The sequence below is a fragment of the Octopus bimaculoides genome, chromosome 10 (assembly GCF_046866305.1).
Source record: "Octopus bimaculoides isolate indiv1 chromosome 10, ASM4686630v1, whole genome shotgun sequence".
In the NCBI taxonomy this organism is placed as follows: Eukaryota; Metazoa; Mollusca; class Cephalopoda; order Octopoda; family Octopodidae; genus Octopus; species Octopus bimaculoides.
Genome location: NC_142937.1, coordinates 24,635,726 through 24,656,250, shown reverse-complemented (window position 1 = coordinate 24,656,250; position 20,525 = coordinate 24,635,726). Strand labels below are relative to the sequence as shown.

The following is a 20,525-nucleotide window of genomic DNA, read 5'->3' as shown; positions in this document are numbered from 1 at the left end:
CTGGGCACCTGGCACCTAGAACGTCGTCAGGTGCTCTACCAGTCGGGTAATGGGATCGGCAGATGTTTCGCTTTAGAAATTTATAGAGGTTTAGTGACGGGGAAGTTCGACGACGTTCTCGGGGAGACGAAACGTTCTCGGGGTGACGAAAGAGGTTGTTTGGTAGACAAGGCTGAAAGGCATGAGGGCATATACATTCCCTGCGTTGACTTCTTAAAGTTTCACTTGCAAAGAAAATTGAGGATGGAGATCGAAATGCTATCCTCGAGTGGGTTTATTGAAAGGTGAGTGTGAATTGTAAAAATGGCAAGAGTGGATGGTTCCTCTCTAAGTGTAGACCTGTGAGTCGGAGAAAGAGAATTGAAGAGGGCATTTGCTCTTGGTGTTCAGGGAAATCTTGAACAGTGGGGTTCTTCGATTACTTTTGTAACTATTTTATACTGTGGTATATTTCCCTTCATTCTCATCAGATACCGTGTATACTTACATTTTTTTACTTATTCTTTTACTTGTTTCAGTTATTTGACTGTGGCCATGTTGGAGCACCGCCTTTAGTCGAGCAAATCGGCCCCAGGACTTATTCTTTGTAAGCTTAGTACTTATTCTATCGGTCTCTCTTTTGCCCAACCGGCCAGCAGAAGTAGTCAAGCGATGACGGTTGGAAAAACACAGACACACAGACACACATACACACAAGCACACACATAAATATATACATGCATATATATATATATGACGGGCTTCTTTCAGTTTCCGTTTACCAGATCCACTTACAAGGCTTTTGTTGGCCTGAGGCTATAGTAGAAGACATTTGCCCAAGGTGCGACGCAGTGGGACTGAAACCGGAACCATGTGGTTGGGAAGCAATTCTTCTTACCACACAGCCACACCGGCGCCTGTACGATTCCCAAGAACAAAAGCGAATGTAACAACTGTACATATATATATACCACTACATTTATTTTTTTTTTCTCCTTGTTTCTCTCCTTATTTCTTTCTGTGTTCCTTTCAGTTGAAGAGTGTAGCTCCAAACGTCAAAGACTTTCTCTATTCCCGAGCGTTAAACTAATACATCCATTTGTTGTTTACACCACCTGTCTTCGTCTTTTGTTTATTTTCGTAAATTCTCCCATATATATATATATATATATATATATATATATAGATATATATATAAAAACAAATAGTAAATGAGTATATGCATATATACTTACAGGTATGTGCATACCGACATCCACCTGTATGTATAGGTGCATATCTGGGTACAGGACATTGCAAACAAAACAGAGACGAGAAAACACACAAGCCACATAGAGAACATTCTACTTCATCAGCTACCTCCGTCTTAACACCGGCGTTTCGAAGAACTAGGCAGGACGCATCGTTAAAACAGCTCTTCCCATGGACAGCAAATTAAATTTGTATACACAAATTAAATCTTGCCATGGAGGAATGTTGTGGCGGACAAAAAACAAGACAGGAAAACAAACAGAAAAGGCTTTACACGGCCAGACGAGAAAAATTGTTTGTGTGTGAACGCTGTGATGCACGAACTTGAAAGTAGGGACATATATATATATATATATATATATATATATATATACATATATATATATATATATATATATATATATATATATATATATATATATATATATATATATATATATATATATATATATATATATATATATATATATATATATATATATAAAAGCGCTGAAAATATACCAATAAAAAGCCTTTAAATTTTACCTTTAAAAAAAGCGAAAAACATAGCGTTCGTATGCCGGGAATCGAACCCAGGTCGCCTGGGTGAAAGCCAGGAATCCTAACCACTAGACCACATGGGATAGCTGCTGTTTAAGCGTAATAGTTATAACTTTATCATAAATGTATTTCTTTCATCGGTGACCTCGTTTTGCTGACTGCCGTTACGTGATAGTCATTCGCCTAGAGATATATTTAGGGATGCATTTAGTGTAAAGTGTGTGGTTCAGTAGCAAAATTATAATTATGTAACATATTTAAAGTCATAAACAATCAGTAAATAATGAAGATTCGATCCAACGATTAGTATGAAATTCCTAAACTTTTCCCACTTTCCAATTTGACATTGTATTTACTTTTAACCCTTAGGCGTTCAGATTAATTTACCTTATTTATTCACATTGTTCTAAATTAATCCTGAATTATCTTGTGACTTTCACAATTTCGATGCTGTGATTGCTTAGTTTTAGAATGGCATTGTAGGGTAAGTGTGAGAGATCAGACCTGCCTTGATGGAACATAGAGCATATTGAATATGAAAAGAAAATTTGAATAAGCCAAAGCTTTTTGTCTCTGTCTCTGTCTCTGTCTCTCTGTGTCTCTATCTCTCCCTCCCTCTCGTCCTCCCTCTTGTCCTCTCTCTCATCCCCCCACCTCTCTCTCTCTCTCTCTAAAATCTCAAATGGCGGTAAATATATTAAACATTCGGACTTTTCTATTTCCTCTAAAGGTTATCATCTTGAAATGAACAAAACAAACACAGAATAGAAAAGATCTTTTTCTGTTTGGCTCACAGTTTTTGAAATTTTTTAATCATGGGAAATGATTTCAAATGTCGTATATTGATATAATTTTTCACGATTTAGCTGATGTTATTCACTTGTTCCAGAAAAATTTTAGAAAAATATTATAGAGGTTTAAAGTTTGTTTATTTTTATCCAATCAGAAAACAAGATTTAGAAGCTGACATTGTGTGCGTGATGATAGTACTACGATGACAAGACATTTAACGACGGAAGATTTGATAAGTTTTAATGAAGAAAGTCATGAGAAATGTTGGAACAGGGATGTAAATAGTATATAAAAAAAGAAACATCCTCAATGAATTTTTTTTTTTGCGAAAAATTGAAAAAAAAACCGATAAATTACGAAGAAAACAAACGTTAAATTACAGAAGAAAAAAAATGCACTAGTTTAGTTCATATAAATAATTAATACATTTTTTGTAGAGAAAATTCAAAAACGAAAGTCTGCGATGCACTCTAGGAGTTTGTCAAACAAATTACACTTTTCGTACCTCATGCGTCACATAAACTCGCAGAGATACGAGTCAACCATAGAATGGAGGGTGCCACAGCATCGTTTGTTACTTCGTTTGACAAAGAACCATGTGCTTTCCACTTGTTGCGTGTGGGAACCATCTTTCGCGTTAATAAACTCAGCGCTGTGGTCCACTGTTCTATGTCGAAAGTTATAAATCTCGTTGGCCCTTCACAAGTCACTGAAAATTGTGGTTCCTGGAAGAATCGACTGACGTATGCATTCCTCCAGTGTATCGCGATCCGACATGGCACCATATAAAGAAAAATCATGTCTAGTCTCGCGGCACACTCCTCCGAAAATCAACTGATCAGGTAGCACCCTTCCTCCGTTAGCAGACTATACCTTGGTTTGTTATTACAGAAACAGGTACCAATATGTCTGTGGCTTTCGATCGGCTAAAATTTGCCAACTTTAAAAGCTATCAAACTTTCATTTATTAATTCATGGGTGGGGGGTGGGGGAATGAATTTCATTTACATTATTAACATACAAAAACTACATCAATACACCAAATTTGAAATCAACTGAAGCAAAATTAAAGGAATTTAAAAGTGTGATCCAGACAGAAAAGATCCGACGATGTAATCCCTCAAAATTTCAGGTTCTGTTCACATTGTAGAAAGGATTTTTATTTTTAAAGGTGGTTCAGCTAGCAGAATCGTTAGCACGCAGGATGGTTCAAATTCCACTGAGGTTGACTTTACTTCTTATCCTTTCGGGGTCGATGTAATCGACTAGTCACTTCCACAAAAATCTCAGCTTTTCTACCTATAGTAGAAAGGATTATTATTATTTTAAAATGTCAGATACGAAACTGATGAATGAATAATCTCAGACAACTTGATAGATTCACTCCTCATTATTTACTCATAGTTTATGACGTCATATATGTTGTACGTTTTCATGTTTGCTTCTGGAGAAGACACTTTTATTCTACATGTTTGAATTCGTAATTGAAGATAATGTAACAGCAAGGACAAATGCAGATAAAAGTGATATACTTTTCATAAAGATATAACGATCAGAAAACCAAATAGATGTCTTTATTATACGATAGAACATTCAGTAATCCCATGTGGTCTAGTGGTTAGGATTCCTGGCTTTCACCCAGGTGGCCCGGCTTCGATTCCCGGCATGGGAATGTGTTTTCTTTTTTAGAAAGACACGAATTAAGCAAGGAAATTTATGGGAATTCATGCCCTCCCCGGTGTGTGATTTAAGGGAGACTTAACTGTCGTTTTTTAGCACATTGAAATTTTTTAAAATTTTATTTGCATACTCGTATGAATTTTCGTGTGTAGAACACAAATTCAAAAAGTCTTGTGAATTTTTTTTAAATTAAAAGGTTATGAGGGGTTATATGGTGGGGTGCTTAAACCTCTATTCTGCCCAAAGTTGTGTAGAGTAAAGTGGGTCTTTTTTTTCTCAGTAAGCGAAGTAAACCCAAAGACGAATGTGAACTCACAAAATGGGGTTTGCCAGTGAGGTCTAGGTGCATACATTTTCTCAAAATTAACTCCTACTTTATGACTTCACCTATGTTTCACAATTTTTTTTTTCACTCCTAAGCAAAACACTTTATTCTACATGTCTAACTTCATAAATGAAAATGATTTATCAGCATCGAGCAACGGTAGCAAGTAGTGATGAAAGATAAATACTTTTGATGAAGACATCAGTGGAGAACCGGGAAAGCAGAAGTTCCATGTGGTCTAGTGGTTAGGATTCCTGGCTTTCACCCAGGCGGCTCGGGTTCGATTCCCGGCATGGGAATGCTTATGGTTTTTTGTTCTTTTTTTCTTATTTAAGAAATTTGTTGGATTTAACTTAAAGATCATGCTACAAAAAAAGTAAGATTCTTAAATAATTAAAACGTTCATCTTGGACAAGGAAAACAAAACCCTAGTGGTGATCGTGACTCTCAAAGAAAAGGAGATAATTTTCAGATATTACGAATTAATTTTTAAACAGATTATTTTGTATCACTTAGTCACTTATATCTTTGATAAAGCCATGATTATTGCATGCAACACTCAATGTTCACGTGTGGTTTTTGTGGTTATCATTACTAGCTGGAAACTTGGGTTCGATTCGCGATTACTTCTACAGTAAAGTGACCTTTTAATGTAACATTCTTCATTTCAGTTTGACATCAACTCCATCAACGCCACCAGTCTACTCGTTCTCCTTCGATTAACCTCAATCAAACCTGTGTTCTCTTTCTCAGTTTGTCCTATCTTTTATTTCTTACATAACAGATATGTATTAGAAAACAATTAACAAGATGTTAATCTTCTCGATTCTTAAATATTAGGATCTATATAATTGACCAACCCCTCCCCTTAAAATTGCCGGCATTTAACCAAAATTAGAGATCGTGGCTCTTAATGCGCAGACACGCCCTCAGATTACGCCAACCTGCAACGATTTCTGGGTGGCGAACATGTGTGGGCTCTGTTTGCGGGACTCTTCTTTCTATAGCTCCTTGACGGAGCTGCAGTCCTGGGTGAAAAAAAAGACCGAGACTGGGCACCTGGCACCTAGAACGTCGTCAGGTGCTCTATCAGTCGGGTAATGGGATCGGCAGATGTTTCGCTTTAGAAATTTATAGAGGTTTAGTGACGGGGAAGTGCGACGACGTTCTCGGGGAGACGAAACGTTCTCGGGGTGACGAAAGAGGTTGTTTGGTAGACAAGGCTGAAAGGCATGAGGGCATATACATTCCCTGCATTGACTTCTTAAAGTTTCACTTGCAAAGAAAATTGAGGGTGGGTTTATTGAAAGGTGGATGTGAGTTGTGAAAATGGCAAGAGTGGAAGTGACTAGTCGATTACATCGACCCCGAGAGGATAAGAAGTAAAGTCAACCTCAGTGGAATTTGAACCATCCTGCGTGCTAACGAATCTGCTACCTGAACCACCTTTAAAAATAAAAATCCTTTCTACAATGTGAACAGAACCTGAAATTTTGAGGGATTACATCGTCGGATCTTTTCTGTCTGGATCACACTTTTAAATTCCTTTAATTTTGCTTCAGTTGATTTCAAATTTGGTGTATTGATGTAGTTTTGTATGTTAATAATGTAAATGAAATTCATTCCCCCCACCCACCCATGAATTAATAAATGAAAGTTTGATAGCTTTTAAAGTTGGCAAATTTTAGCCGATCGAAAGCCACAGACATATTGGTACCTGTTTCTGTAATAACAAACCAAGGTATAGTCTGCTAACGGAGGAAGGGTGCTACCTGATCAGTTGATTTTCAGAGGAGTGTGCCGCGAGACTAGACATGTTTTTTCTTTATGCGGTGCCATGTCGAATCGCGATACACTGGAGGAATGCATACGTCAGTCGATTCTTCCAGGAACCACAATTTTCAGTGACTTGTGAAGGGCCAACGAGATTTATAACTTTCGACATAGAACAGTGGACCACAGCGCTGAGTTTATTAACTCGAAAGATGGTTCCCACACGCAACAAGTGGAAAGCACATGGTTCTTTGTCAAACGAAATAACAACCGATGCTGTGGCACCCTCCATTCTACGGTTGACTCGTATCTCTGCGAGTTTATGTGACGCATGAGGTACGAAAAGTGTAATTTGTTTGACAAACTCCTAGAGTGCATCGCAGACTTTTTTTTCAATTTTTCGAAAAAAAAAAAAAAAAGTTCATTGAGGATTTTTCTTTTTTTTATATACTATTTACATCCCTGTTCCAACATTTCTCATGACTTTCTTCATTAAAACTTATCAAATCTTCCGTCGTTAAATGTCTTGTCATCGTAGTACTATCATCACGCACAAAATGTCAGCTTCTAAATCTTGTTTTCTGATTGGATAAAAATAAACAAACATTAAACCTCTATAATATTTTTCTAAAATTTTTCTGGAACAAGTGAATAACATCAGCTAAATCGTGAAAAATTATATCAATATACGACATTTGAAATCATTTCCCATGATTAAAAAATTTCAAAAACTGTGAGCCAAACAGAAAAAGATCTTTTCTATTCTGTGTTTGTTTTGTTCATTTCAAGATGATAACCTTTAGAGGAAATAGAAAAGTCCGAATGTTTAATAAATTTACCGCCATTTGAGATTTGAGAGAGAGAGAGGGGGGATGAGAGGGAGGACAAGAGGGAGGACGAGAGGGAGGGAGAGATAGAGACACAGAGAGACAGAGACAGAGACAAAAAGATTTTGCTTATTCAAATTTTCTTTTCATATTCAATATGCCCTATGTTCCAACGAGGCAGGTCTGGTCTCTCTCACTTACCCTACAATGCCATTCTAAAACTAAACAATCACAGCATCGAAATTGTGAAAGTCACAAGATAATTCAGGATTAATTTAGAACAATATGAATAAATAAGGTAAATTAATCTGAACGCCTAAGGGTTAAACGTAAATACAATGTCAAATTGGAAAGTGGAAAGAGTTTAGGAATTTCATACTAATCGTTGGATCGAATCTTCATTATTTACTGATTGTTTATGACTTTAAATATGTTACATAATTATAATTTTGCTACTGAACCACACACTTTACACTAAATGCATCCCTAAATATATCTCTAGGCGAATGACTATCACGTAACGGCAGTCAGCAAAACGAGGTCACCGATGAAAGAAATACATTTATGATAAAGTTATAACTATTACGCTTAAACAGCAGCTCTCCCATGTGGTCTAGTGGTTAGGATTCCTGGCTTTCACCCAGGCGGCCCGGGTTCGATTCCCGGCATGGGAAGGCTTACTGCTTTTATTTATTTTTTTTCGTCTTTGAAATGAATCACGTTAATAAATTTGTTTTAAGTAATTTGCCATAATCGAAGTCAATTTCTTAAATAATTAAAATCTACCCCTTGGACAAAAACAAAATCCTAGCAGTGATTGTGACACAAAGAAAAAGAGATTATTTGAAGAAATTAGGAATTAATAAAAAAAATAAAACATTATACAGCATCGTTTTATAACCTATTACGAATTAATTTTTTTCAAATGTCACTGGTGTGTTTACATCCCCGTAACTTAGCGATTCGGCAAAAGAGACCGATAGAATAAGTACTAGGCTTCCAAAGAATAAATCCTGAGGTCGATTTGCTCGACTAAAGGCGGTGCTCCAGCATGGCCACTTTCAAAACACTGAAACAAGTAAAAGAGTATATATATATATATATATATATATAGGTATGTATATACGAGGGGCTTCTTCCAGTTTCCATCTACCAAATCCACTCACAATGCTTTGGTTGGCCCGAGGCTATAGTGGAAGACATATGTGCACAAGGTGCCACGCAGTGGGACTGAAACCAGAACCACGTGGTTGGAAAGTAAGGTTGTTATCATGCAACCACCCGATTCCCAAGAACGGAAGCGAATGTAACAACTATATAGGAAATGGGTGAATTTAAATCTAAACTTAGAAACTTTAATATACTACCTTAAACTAAGTAAAAAAAAAACAAAAAAATAATGAGCGTTCCCACGCCGGGAATCGAACCCGGGCCGCCTGGGTGAAAGCCAGGAATCCTAACCACTAGACCACATGGGAGAGCTGCTAGTTCGAGACAGTACATAAAGTTTTATTTAAAATATTGCTCTCTTTCTGCTACCATGCTCTTTCTATGACATAATGTTCACTGACTACTGCGGTTCTGAGAGTCAGCGTGCAAAATTTCATCAATATTCCAAATTTGAAAATTTTCACTTAGTTTTAAAATTTCAGAAAATGCTTAGGATCTATTTTAAAACGGGGGCGCCAGTTTTCATTTATGTTTTATGTAGTGTTTTTGGTACGGAAAGACTTTCAAACTTCGTATACTTATCTATTTTGTGTTATAGAACAGAAAAATATTTTCGTATTCGAATTTATTTCATGTAAAAAAATTGTCTTATTTCGATAATTTCTACTAATCACTGACGTCTATTCAGTTGAAAACAGTTAGGGCTGTAACGGTGTATATCGTATTAATCCCCTAACCCTAACTAGACTGTTAACCGTAACCGTAACCCTAACCCTAGAACTAACCCTAACTCTAGAATCCGAACTCTAAAATTGTTACACACATAGATACGCACAGCGTAATTTATTATATAAACAATATATGCGTATAAATTACGGTTAAACCGGATGAAATATGTCACAGGGAATAACATTTTTATGACCGCCCAGCAGTAACTCTATTGTGCTGAATAGACGTCAGTGATTGGTTGAAATTACAGAAATACGACAACTTTAATATGGAATAACTTGCGAACTCTTTTTTTTTTTTGTTAAGAAGGCTAAGAGTAAAAGATGTTTTATATGACATATTCTACCAGTGTCCCAAGTTTCAAAGTGTTTCGTTAGTGTTTCGTTAAGAAAACACTGGCGCCCCCGTTTTAAAATAGATCCAATGCTTACTTCCAGATGCATGGATTTTATTTATAATCTTTGGAGGATACCGAGAAATCCGAATATCTGGATCCTTCTGATTTGACGGGCAACATTTTTCATTTATGTTTTATGTAGTGTTTTGGTACCGAAACACTTTCAAACTTCGTATACTTGTATATCTTGTGTTATAGAAAGGATAAAAATTTTCGTATTCGAAGTTATTTCATGTAAAAAATTGTCGTATTTCGGTAATTTCAACCAATCACTGACGTCTATTGAGGTGAAAACAATTACTGCCGTGGAATGTAAACAACATGCTCTAACGGTGTCATGGGATCTTTTCCCTTGAATAAAATTAGTGCCATAGTTTGTCAACAACAACTATCGGTGGTACTGTTATTTATGACATCGTTCGTGCGTTTGTACTGGTTTTAGCTTTAGGGTTTTAGGTATGTATATACGAGGGGCTTCTTCCAGTTTCCATCTACCAAATCCACTCACAATGCTTTGGTTGGCCCGAGGCTATAGTGGAAGACATATGTGCACAAGGTGCCACGCAGTGGGACTGAAACCAGAACCACGTGGTTGGGAAGTAAGGTTGTTATCATGCAACCACCCGATTCCCAAGAACGGAAGCGAATGTAACAACTATATAGGAAATGGGTGAAATAAAATCTAAACTTAGAAACTTTAATATACTACCTTAAACTAACTAAAAAAAAGACAAACAAAATAATGAGCGTTCCCATGCCGGGAATCGAACCCGGGCCGCCTGGGTGAAAACCAGGAATCCTAACCACTAGACCACATGGGAGAACTGCTGGTTAGTGACAGTACATAAAGTTTTATTTAAAATGTTGCTCTCTTTCTGCTACCATGCTCTTTCTATGACATGATGTTCACTGACTACTGCGGTTCTGAGAGTCAGCGTGAAAAATTTCATCAATATTCCAAATTTGAAAATTTTCACTTAGTTTTAAAATTTCAGAAAATGCTTAATTCCAGATGCATGGATTTTATTTATAATCTTTGGAGGATATCGAGAAATCCGAATATTTGGATCTTTCTGATTTGACGGGCAACATTTTTCATTTATGTTTTATGTAGTGTTTTTGGTACCGAAACACTTTCAAACTTCGTATACTTGTATATTTTGTGTTATAGAACAGATAAAAATTTTTGTATTCGAAGTTATTTCATGTAAAAAATTGTCGTATTTCGGTAATTTCAACCAATCACTGACGTCTATTGAGGTGAAAACAATTACTGCCGTGGAATGTAAACAACATGCTCTAACGGTGTCATGGGATCTCTTCCCTTGAATAAAATTAGTGCCGTAGTTTATCAACAACAACTATCGGTGGTACAGTTATTTATGACATCGTTCGTGCGTTTGTACTGGTTTTAGCTTTAGGGTTTTAGGGTTAGGGTTCGGGTTTTAGAGTTAGGTTTAGTTTTAGGGTTACGGTTAGGGTTATTATTATTTTTGCCATAACCTCACTCATAACCCTAACCATAAAACCCTATAACTCATAACCATAACCCTAACCCTAACCCCAACCCTAAACCCAACCCTAACCCTAAATCTAAAACTCGAACCCTAACCATATAACCCTAAACCCTTACTAGGGAACAATGATATAATTAAACAGGGAATAACACTCTTGACACCGGCAAAAATTATTGTTTACAAAATCAGCAGTAACTGTATTCAGCTGAATAGACGTCAGTGATTGGTTGAAATTACAGAAATACGACAACTTTAACATGAAATAACTTGCGATGTACAATTTTTTGTTAAGAAGGCTAAGAGAAAATGTTGTTTTATATGACACATTCTACCAGTGTCCCAAGTTTGAAAGTGTTTAGTTAAGAAAACAAGTGTTGGCCGTCAAACCAAAAAGATCCGAATATTTAATAAGTTTACAATCGCTTAAGATTTTCATCGTGAGAAGCGTGAGGCGAGAGAGAGCGAAGCGAGAGAGAGCGAGGCGAGAGAGAGCGAAGCGAGAGAGAGCGAGGCGAGAGAGAGGAGGTGAGAGAGAGAGGAACTGCAAAAGGGGGAGGCAAGAGAGAGGGGAGGCGAGAGAGAGGAGGCGAAAGAGCGGTGAGGCGAGAGAGTCGTGAAGCGGGAGAGCGGTGAGGCGACAGAGAGGGGAGACGAGAGAGAGAGAGAGAGAGAGAAGGGGCGAGAGAGGGAGGAGACGTAAGAGAGAGGAGGCGAGAAAGCTGTCAGACTAGAGAGCTGTGAGGCAAGCGAGAGGGGAAGCGAGACTGAGAGAAATAGACAGACAGATAAGATAGACAGAAAGTTTTCCTTACAGACTTTTGTTTTTCATTTTAAAGTTTAAAACAATATCGGGTTCGAATTTGGTGAAGGGATTAAGAAATACAAACAATTTGGACTTTAAATATGATGCATAATTTATGTTAGCGTTTCTGAGCAATGTACTTTATTCGAAACGCCTTACTTAATCAAAGAAGGTGACATAAAAGCAGCCAGCAGCTTTGACATCAACTGATAAGAAAGACATACTTTTGATAAAGGTATAAGTAATAGAGATCTGAAGCGGCACTCCCATGTGGTCTAGTGGTTAGGATTCCTGGCTTTCACCCAGGCGGCCCGGGTTCGATTCCCAGCATGGGAACGTTTACTTTTTTTATTTATTTTTTCCTCTTTGAAATGAATCACGTTAATAAATTTGTTTTAAGTAATTTGCCATAATCGACGTAAATTTCTTAAATAATTAAAATCTACCCCTTGGACAGAAACAACATCCTAGCAGTGATTGTGACACAAAGAAAAAGAGATTATTTGAAGAAATTAGGAATTAATAAAAAAAATAAAACATTATACAGCATCGTTTTATAACCTATTACGAATTAATTTTTTTCAAATGTCACTGGTGTGTTTACATCCCCGTAACTTAGCGATTCGGCAAAAGAGACCGATAGAATAAGTACTAGGCTTCCAAAGAATAAATCCTGAGGTCGATTTGCTCGACTAAAGGCGGTGCTCCAGCATGGCCACTTTCAAAACACTGAAACAAGTAAAAGAGTATATATATATATATATATATATATAGGTATGTATATACGAGGGGCTTCTTCCAGTTTCCATCTACCAAATCCACTCACAATGCTTTGGTTGGCCCGAGGCTATAGTGGAAGACATATGTGCACAAGGTGCCACGCAGTGGGACTGAAACCAGAACCACGTGGTTGGAAAGTAAGGTTGTTATCATGCAACCACCCGATTCCCAAGAACGGAAGCGAATGTAACAACTATATAGGAAATGGGTGAATTTAAATCTAAACTTAGAAACTTTAATATACTACCTTAAACTAAGTAAAAAAAAAACAGAAAAATAATGAGCGTTCCCACGCCGGGAATCGAACCCGGGCCGCCTGGGTGAAAGTCAGGAATCCTAACCACTAGACCACATGGGAGAGCTGCTAGTTCGAGACAGTACATAAAGTTTTATTTAAAATATTGCTCTCTTTCTGCTACCATGCTCTTTCTATGACATAATGTTCACTGACTACTGCGGTTCTGAGAGTCAGCGTGCAAAATTTCATCAATATTCCAAATTTGAAAATTTTCACTTAGTTTTAAAATTTCAGAAAATGCTTAGGATCTATTTTAAAACGGGGGCGCCAGTTTTCATTTATGTTTTATGTAGTGTTTTTGGTACGGAAAGACTTTCAAACTTCGTATACTTATCTATTTTGTGTTATAGAACAGAAAAATATTTTCGTATTCGAATTTATTTCATGTAAAAAATTGTCTTATTTCGATAATTTCTACTAATCACTGACGTCTATTCAGTTGAAAACAGTTAGCGCTGTAACGGTGTATATCGTATTAATCCCCTAACCCTAACTAGACTGTTAACCGTAACCGTAACCCTAACCCTAGAACTAACCCTAACTCTAGAATCCGAACTCTAAAATTGTTACACACATAGATACGCACAGCGTAATTTATTATATAAACAATATATGCGTATAAATTACGGTTAAACCGGATGAAATATGTCACAGGGAATAACATTTTTATGACCGCCCAGCAGTAACTCTATTGTGCTGAATAGACGTCAGTGATTGGTTGAAATTACAGAAATACGACAACTTTAATATGGAATAACTTGCGAACTCTTTTTTTTTTTGTTAAGAAGGCTAAGAGTAAAAGATGTTTTATATGACATATTCTACCAGTGTCCCAAGTTTCAAAGTGTTTCGTTAGTGTTTCGTTAAGAAAACACTGGCGCCCCCGTTTTAAAATAGATCCAATGCTTACTTCCAGATGCATGGATTTTATTTATAATCTTTGGAGGATACCGAGAAATCCGAATATCTGGATCCTTCTGATTTGACGGGCAACATTTTTCATTTATGTTTTATGTAGTGTTTTGGTACCGAAACACTTTCAAACTTCGTATACTTGTATATCTTGTGTTATAGAAAGGATAAAAATTTTCGTATTCGAAGTTATTTCATGTAAAAAATTGTCGTATTTCGGTAATTTCAACCAATCACTGACGTCTATTGAGGTGAAAACAATTACTGCCGTGGAATGTAAACAACATGCTCTAACGGTGTCATGGGATCTTTTCCCTTGAATAAAATTAGTGCCATAGTTTGTCAACAACAACTATCGGTGGTACTGTTATTTATGACATCGTTCGTGCGTTTGTACTGGTTTTAGCTTTAGGGTTTTAGGTATGTATATACGAGGGGCTTCTTCCAGTTTCCATCTACCAAATCCACTCACAATGCTTTGGTTGGCCCGAGGCTATAGTGGAAGACATATGTGCACAAGGTGCCACGCAGTGGGACTGAAACCAGAACCACGTGGTTGGGAAGTAAGGTTGTTATCATGCAACCACCCGATTCCCAAGAACGGAAGCGAATGTAACAACTATATAGGAAATGGGTGAAATAAAATCTAAACTTAGAAACTTTAATATACTACCTTAAACTAACTAAAAAAAAGACAAACAAAATAATGAGCGTTCCCATGCCGGGAATCGAACCCGGGCCGCCTGGGTGAAAACCAGGAATCCTAACCACTAGACCACATGGGAGAACTGCTGGTTAGTGACAGTACATAAAGTTTTATTTAAAATGTTGCTCTCTTTCTGCTACCATGCTCTTTCTATGACATGATGTTCACTGACTACTGCGGTTCTGAGAGTCAGCGTGAAAAATTTCATCAATATTCCAAATTTGAAAATTTTCACTTAGTTTTAAAATTTCAGAAAATGCTTAATTCCAGATGCATGGATTTTATTTATAATCTTTGGAGGATATCGAGAAATCCGAATATTTGGATCTTTCTGATTTGACGGGCAACATTTTTCATTTATGTTTTATGTAGTGTTTTTGGTACCGAAACACTTTCAAACTTCGTATACTTGTATATTTTGTGTTATAGAACAGATAAAAAATTTTGTATTCGAAGTTATTTCATGTAAAAAATTGTCGTATTTCGGTAATTTCAACCAATCACTGACGTCTATTGAGGTGAAAACAATTACTGCCGTGGAATGTAAACAACATGCTCTAACGGTGTCATGGGATCTCTTCCCTTGAATAAAATTAGTGCCGTAGTTTATCAACAACAACTATCGGTGGTACAGTTATTTATGACATCGTTCGTGCGTTTGTACTGGTTTTAGCTTTAGGGTTTTAGGGTTAGGGTTCGGGTTTTAGAGTTAGGTTTAGTTTTAGGGTTACGGTTAGGGTTATTATTATTTTTGCCATAACCTCACTCATAACCCTAACCATAAAACCCTATAACTCATAACCATAACCCTAACCCTAAACCCAACCCTAAACCCAACCCTAAACCCAACCCTAACCCTAAATCTAAAACTCGAACCCTAACCATATAACCCTAAACCCTTACTAGGGAACAATGATATAATTAAACAGGGAATAACACTCTTGACACCGGCAAAAATTATTGTTTACAAAATCAGCAGTAACTGTATTCAGCTGAATAGACGTCAGTGATTGGTTGAAATTACAGAAATACGACAACTTTAACATGAAATAACTTGCGATGTACAATTTTTTGTTAAGAAGGCTAAGAGAAAATGTTGTTTTATATGACACATTCTACCAGTGTCCCAAGTTTGAAAGTGTTTAGTTAAGAAAACAAGTGTTGGCCGTCAAACCAAAAAGATCCGAATATTTAATAAGTTTACAATCGCTTAAGATTTTCATCGTGAGAAGCGTGAGGCGAGAGAGAGCGAAGCGAGAGAGAGCGAGGCGAGAGAGAGCGAAGCGAGAGAGAGCGAGGCAAGAGAGAGGAGGTGAGAGAGAGAGGAACTGCAAAAGGGGGAGGCAAGAGAGAGGGGAGGCGAGAGAGAGGAGGCGAAAGAGCGGTGAGGCGAGAGAGTCGTGAAGCGGGAGAGCGGTGAGGCGACAGAGAGGGGAGACGAGAGAGAGAGAGAGAGAGAGAAGGGGCGAGAGAGGGAGGAGACGTAAGAGAGAGGAGGCGAGAAAGCTGTCAGACTAGAGAGCTGTGAGGCAAGCGAGAGGGGAAGCGAGACTGAGAGAAATAGACAGACAGATAAGATAGACAGAAAGTTTTCCTTACAGACTTTTGTTTTTCATTTTAAAGTTTAAAACAATATCGGGTTCGAATTTGGTGAAGGGATTAAGAAATACAAACAATTTGGACTTTAAATATGATGCATAATTTATGTTAGCGTTTCTGAGCAATGTACTTTATTCGAAACGCCTCACTTAATCAAAGAAGGTGACATAAAAGCAGCCAGCAGCTTTGACATCAACTGATAAGAAAGACATACTTTTGATAAAGGTATAAGTAATAGAGATCTGAAGCGGCACTCCCATGTGGTCTAGTGGTTAGGATTCCTGGCTTTCACCCAGGCGGCCCGGGTTCGATTCCCAGCATGGGAACGTTTACTTTTTTTATTTATTTTTTCCTCTTTGAAATGAATCACGTTAATAAATTTGTTTTAAGTAATTTGCCATAATCGACGTAAATTTCTTAAATAATTAAAATCTACCCCTTGGACAGAAACAACATCCTAGCAGTGATTGTGACACAAAGGAAAAGAGATTATTTGAAGAAATTAGGAATTAATAAAAAAAATAAAACATTATACAGCATCGTTTTATAACCTATTACGAATTAATTTTTTTCAAATGTCACTGGTGTGTTTACATCCCCGTAACTTAGCGATTCGGCAAAAGAGACCGATAGAATAAGTACTAGGCTTCCAAAGAATAAATCCTGAGGTCGATTTGCTCGACTAAAGGCGGTGCTCCAGCATGGCCACTTTCAAAACACTGAAACAAGTAAAAGAGTATATATATATATATATATATATATAGGTATGTATATACGAGGGGCTTCTTCCAGTTTCCATCTACCAAATCCACTCACAATGCTTTGGTTGGCCCGAGGCTATAGTGGAAGACATATGTGCACAAGGTGCCACGCAGTGGGACTGAAACCAGAACCACGTGGTTGGAAAGTAAGGTTGTTATCATGCAACCACCCGATTCCCAAGAACGGAAGCGAATGTAACAACTATATAGGAAATGGGTGAATTTAAATCTAAACTTAGAAACTTTAATATACTACCTTAAACTAAGTAAAAAAAAAACAGAAAAATAATGAGCGTTCCCACGCCGGGAATCGAACCCGGGCCGCCTGGGTGAAAGCCAGGAATCCTAACCACTAGACCACATGGGAGAGCTGCTAGTTCGAGACAGTACATAAAGTTTTATTTAAAATATTGCTCTCTTTCTGCTACCATGCTCTTTCTATGACATAATGTTCACTGACTACTGCGGTTCTGAGAGTCAGCGTGCAAAATTTCATCAATATTCCAAATTTGAAAATTTTCACTTAGTTTTAAAATTTCAGAAAATGCTTAGGATCTATTTTAAAACGGGGGCGCCAGTTTTCATTTATGTTTTATGTAGTGTTTTTGGTACGGAAAGACTTTCAAACTTCGTATACTTATCTATTTTGTGTTATAGAACAGAAAAATATTTTCGTATTCGAATTTATTTCATGTAAAAAATTGTCTTATTTCGATAATTTCTACTAATCACTGACGTCTATTCAGTTGAAAACAGTTAGCGCTGTAACGGTGTATATCGTATTAATCCCCTAACCCTAACTAGACTGTTAACCGTAACCGTAACCCTAACCCTAGAACTAACCCTAACTCTAGAATCCGAACTCTAAAATTGTTACACACATAGATACGCACAGCGTAATTTATTATATAAACAATATATGCGTATAAATTACGGTTAAACCGGATGAAATATGTCACAGGGAATAACATTTTTATGACCGCCCAGCAGTAACTCTATTGTGCTGAATAGACGTCAGTGATTGGTTGAAATTACAGAAATACGACAACTTTAATATGGAATAACTTGCGAACTCTTTTTTTTTTTTGTTAAGAAGGCTAAGAGTAAAAGATGTTTTATATGACATATTCTACCAGTGTCCCAAGTTTCAAAGTGTTTCGTTAGTGTTTCGTTAAGAAAACACTGGCGCCCCCGTTTTAAAATAGATCCAATGCTTACTTCCAGATGCATGGATTTTATTTATAATCTTTGGAGGATACCGAGAAATCCGAATATCTGGATCCTTCTGATTTGACGGGCAACATTTTTCATTTATGTTTTATGTAGTGTTTTGGTACCGAAACACTTTCAAACTTCGTATACTTGTATATCTTGTGTTATAGAAAGGATAAAAATTTTCGTATTCGAAGTTATTTCATGTAAAAAATTGTCGTATTTCGGTAATTTCAACCAATCACTGACGTCTATTGAGGTGAAAACAATTACTGCCGTGGAATGTAAACAACATGCTCTAACGGTGTCATGGGATCTTTTCCCTTGAATAAAATTAGTGCCATAGTTTGTCAACAACAACTATCGGTGGTACTGTTATTTATGACATCGTTCGTGCGTTTGTACTGGTTTTAGCTTTAGGGTTTTAGGTATGTATATACGAGGGGCTTCTTCCAGTTTCCATCTACCAAATCCACTCACAATGCTTTGGTTGGCCCGAGGCTATAGTGGAAGACATATGTGCACAAGGTGCCACGCAGTGGGACTGAAACCAGAACCACGTGGTTGGGAAGTATGGTTGTTATCATGCAACCACCCGATTCCCAAGAACGGAAGCGAATGTAACAACTATATAGGAAATGGGTGAAATAAAATCTAAACTTAGAAACTTTAATATACTACCTTAAACTAACTAAAAAAAAGACAAACAAAATAATGAGCGTTCCCATGCCGGGAATCGAACCCGGGCCGCCTGGGTGAAAACCAGGAATCCTAACCACTAGACCACATGGGAGAACTGCTGGTTAGTGACAGTACATAAAGTTTTATTTAAAATGTTGCTCTCTTTCTGCTACCATGCTCTTTCTATGACATGATGTTCACTGACTACTGCGGTTCTGAGAGTCAGCGTGAAAAATTTCATCAATATTCCAAATTTGAAAATTTTCACTTAGTTTTAAAATTTCAGAAAATGCTTAATTCCAGATGCATGGATTTTATTTATAATCTTTGGAGGATATCGAGAAATCCGAATATTTGGATCTTTCTGATTTGACGGGCAACATTTTTCATTTATGTTTTATGTAGTGTTTTTGGTACCGAAACACTTTCAAACTTCGTATACTTGTATATTTTGTGTTATAGAACAGATAAAAATGTTTGTATTCGAAGTTATTTCATGTAAAAAATTGTCGTATTTCGGTAATTTCAACCAATCACTGACGTCTATTGAGGTGAAAACAATTACTGCCGTGGAATGTAAACAACATGCTCTAACGGTGTCATGGGATCTCTTCCCTTGAATAAAATTAGTGCCGTAGTTTATCAACAACAACTATCGGTGGTACAGTTATTTATGACATCGTTCGTGCGTTTGTACTGGTTTTAGCTTTAGGGTTTTAGGGTTAGGGTTCGGGTTTTAGAGTTAGGTTTAGTTTTAGGGTTACGGTTAGGGTTATTATTATTTTTGCCATAACCTCACTCATAACCCTAACCATAAAACCCTATAACTCATAACCATAACCCTAACCCTAACCCCAACCCTAAACCCAACCCTAACCCTAACCCCAACCCTAAACCCAACCCTAACCCTAAATCTAAAACTCGAACCCTAACCATATAACCCTAAACCCTTACTAGGGAACAATGATATAATTAAACAGGGAATAACACTCTTGACACCGGCAAAAATTATTGTTTACAAAGACAGCAGTAACTATTCAGCTGAATAGACGTCAGTGAATGGCTGAAATTACAGAAATACGACAACTTTAACATGAAATAATTTGCGATGTACAATTTTTTGTTAAGAAGGCTAAGAGAAAAGTTGTTTTATATGACACATTCTACCAGTGTCCCAAGTTTGAAAGTGTTTCGTTAGGAAAACAAGTGTTGCCCGTCAAACCAAAAAGATCCGAATATTTAATAAGTTTACAGTCGCTTAAGATATTCATCGTGAGAAGCGTGAGGCGAGAGAGAGGAGGTGAGAGAGAGAGGAAGTGAAAGAGAGGGAGGCAAGAGAGAGGGGAGGCGACAGAGAGAGGGAGGAGGCGAAAGAGCGGTGAGGCGAGAGAGTAGTGAGGAGAGAGAGAGGGGAGACGAGAGAGAGAGAGGGGGCGAGAGAGGAAGGAGACGTAAGAGAGAGGAGGCGAGAAAGCTGTCAGGCTAGAGAACTGTGAGGCAAGCGAGAGGGGAAGCGAGACTGAGAGAAATAGACAGACAGATAAGATAGACAGAAAGTTTTCCTTACAGACTTTTGTTTTTCATTTTGAAGTTTAAAACAATATCGGGTTCGAATTTGGTGAAAGGGATTAAGAACTACCAACAATTTGGACTTTAAATATGATGCATAATTTATGTTAGCGTTTCTGAGCAATGTACTTTATTCGAAACGCCTCACTTAATCAACGAAGGTGACATAAAAGCAGCCAGCAGCTTTGACATCAACTGATAAGAAAGACATACTCTTTTGATAAA

At 37.2% G+C, this 20,525-nt stretch overlaps 6 non-coding genes across 6 annotated transcripts; 1 reads left to right on the top strand and 5 right to left on the bottom strand.

Annotated features, from left to right (window-relative positions):
* Positions 1-7,769: 7,769 nt before the first annotated feature.
* Positions 7,770-7,841, top strand: Trnae-uuc (transfer RNA glutamic acid (anticodon UUC)). The gene has a single exon. It is a non-coding gene; the product is annotated as a tRNA-Glu (tRNA).
* A 732-nt stretch (positions 7,842-8,573) lies between these two features.
* On the bottom strand, positions 8,574-8,645 carry Trnae-uuc (transfer RNA glutamic acid (anticodon UUC)). Its single transcript has one exon. It is a non-coding gene; the product is annotated as a tRNA-Glu (tRNA).
* A 1,567-nt stretch (positions 8,646-10,212) lies between these two features.
* On the bottom strand, positions 10,213-10,284 carry Trnae-uuc (transfer RNA glutamic acid (anticodon UUC)). Its single transcript has one exon. It is a non-coding gene; the product is annotated as a tRNA-Glu (tRNA).
* Positions 10,285-14,485: 4,201 nt separating this feature from the next.
* On the bottom strand, positions 14,486-14,557 carry Trnae-uuc (transfer RNA glutamic acid (anticodon UUC)). The gene has a single exon. It is a non-coding gene; the product is annotated as a tRNA-Glu (tRNA).
* Positions 14,558-17,133: 2,576 nt separating this feature from the next.
* On the bottom strand, positions 17,134-17,205 carry Trnae-uuc (transfer RNA glutamic acid (anticodon UUC)). Its single transcript has one exon. It is a non-coding gene; the product is annotated as a tRNA-Glu (tRNA).
* Positions 17,206-18,771: 1,566 nt separating this feature from the next.
* Trnae-uuc (transfer RNA glutamic acid (anticodon UUC)) lies at positions 18,772-18,843 on the bottom strand. Its single transcript has one exon. It is a non-coding gene; the product is annotated as a tRNA-Glu (tRNA).
* Between the last annotated feature and the right edge of the window lie 1,682 nt (positions 18,844-20,525).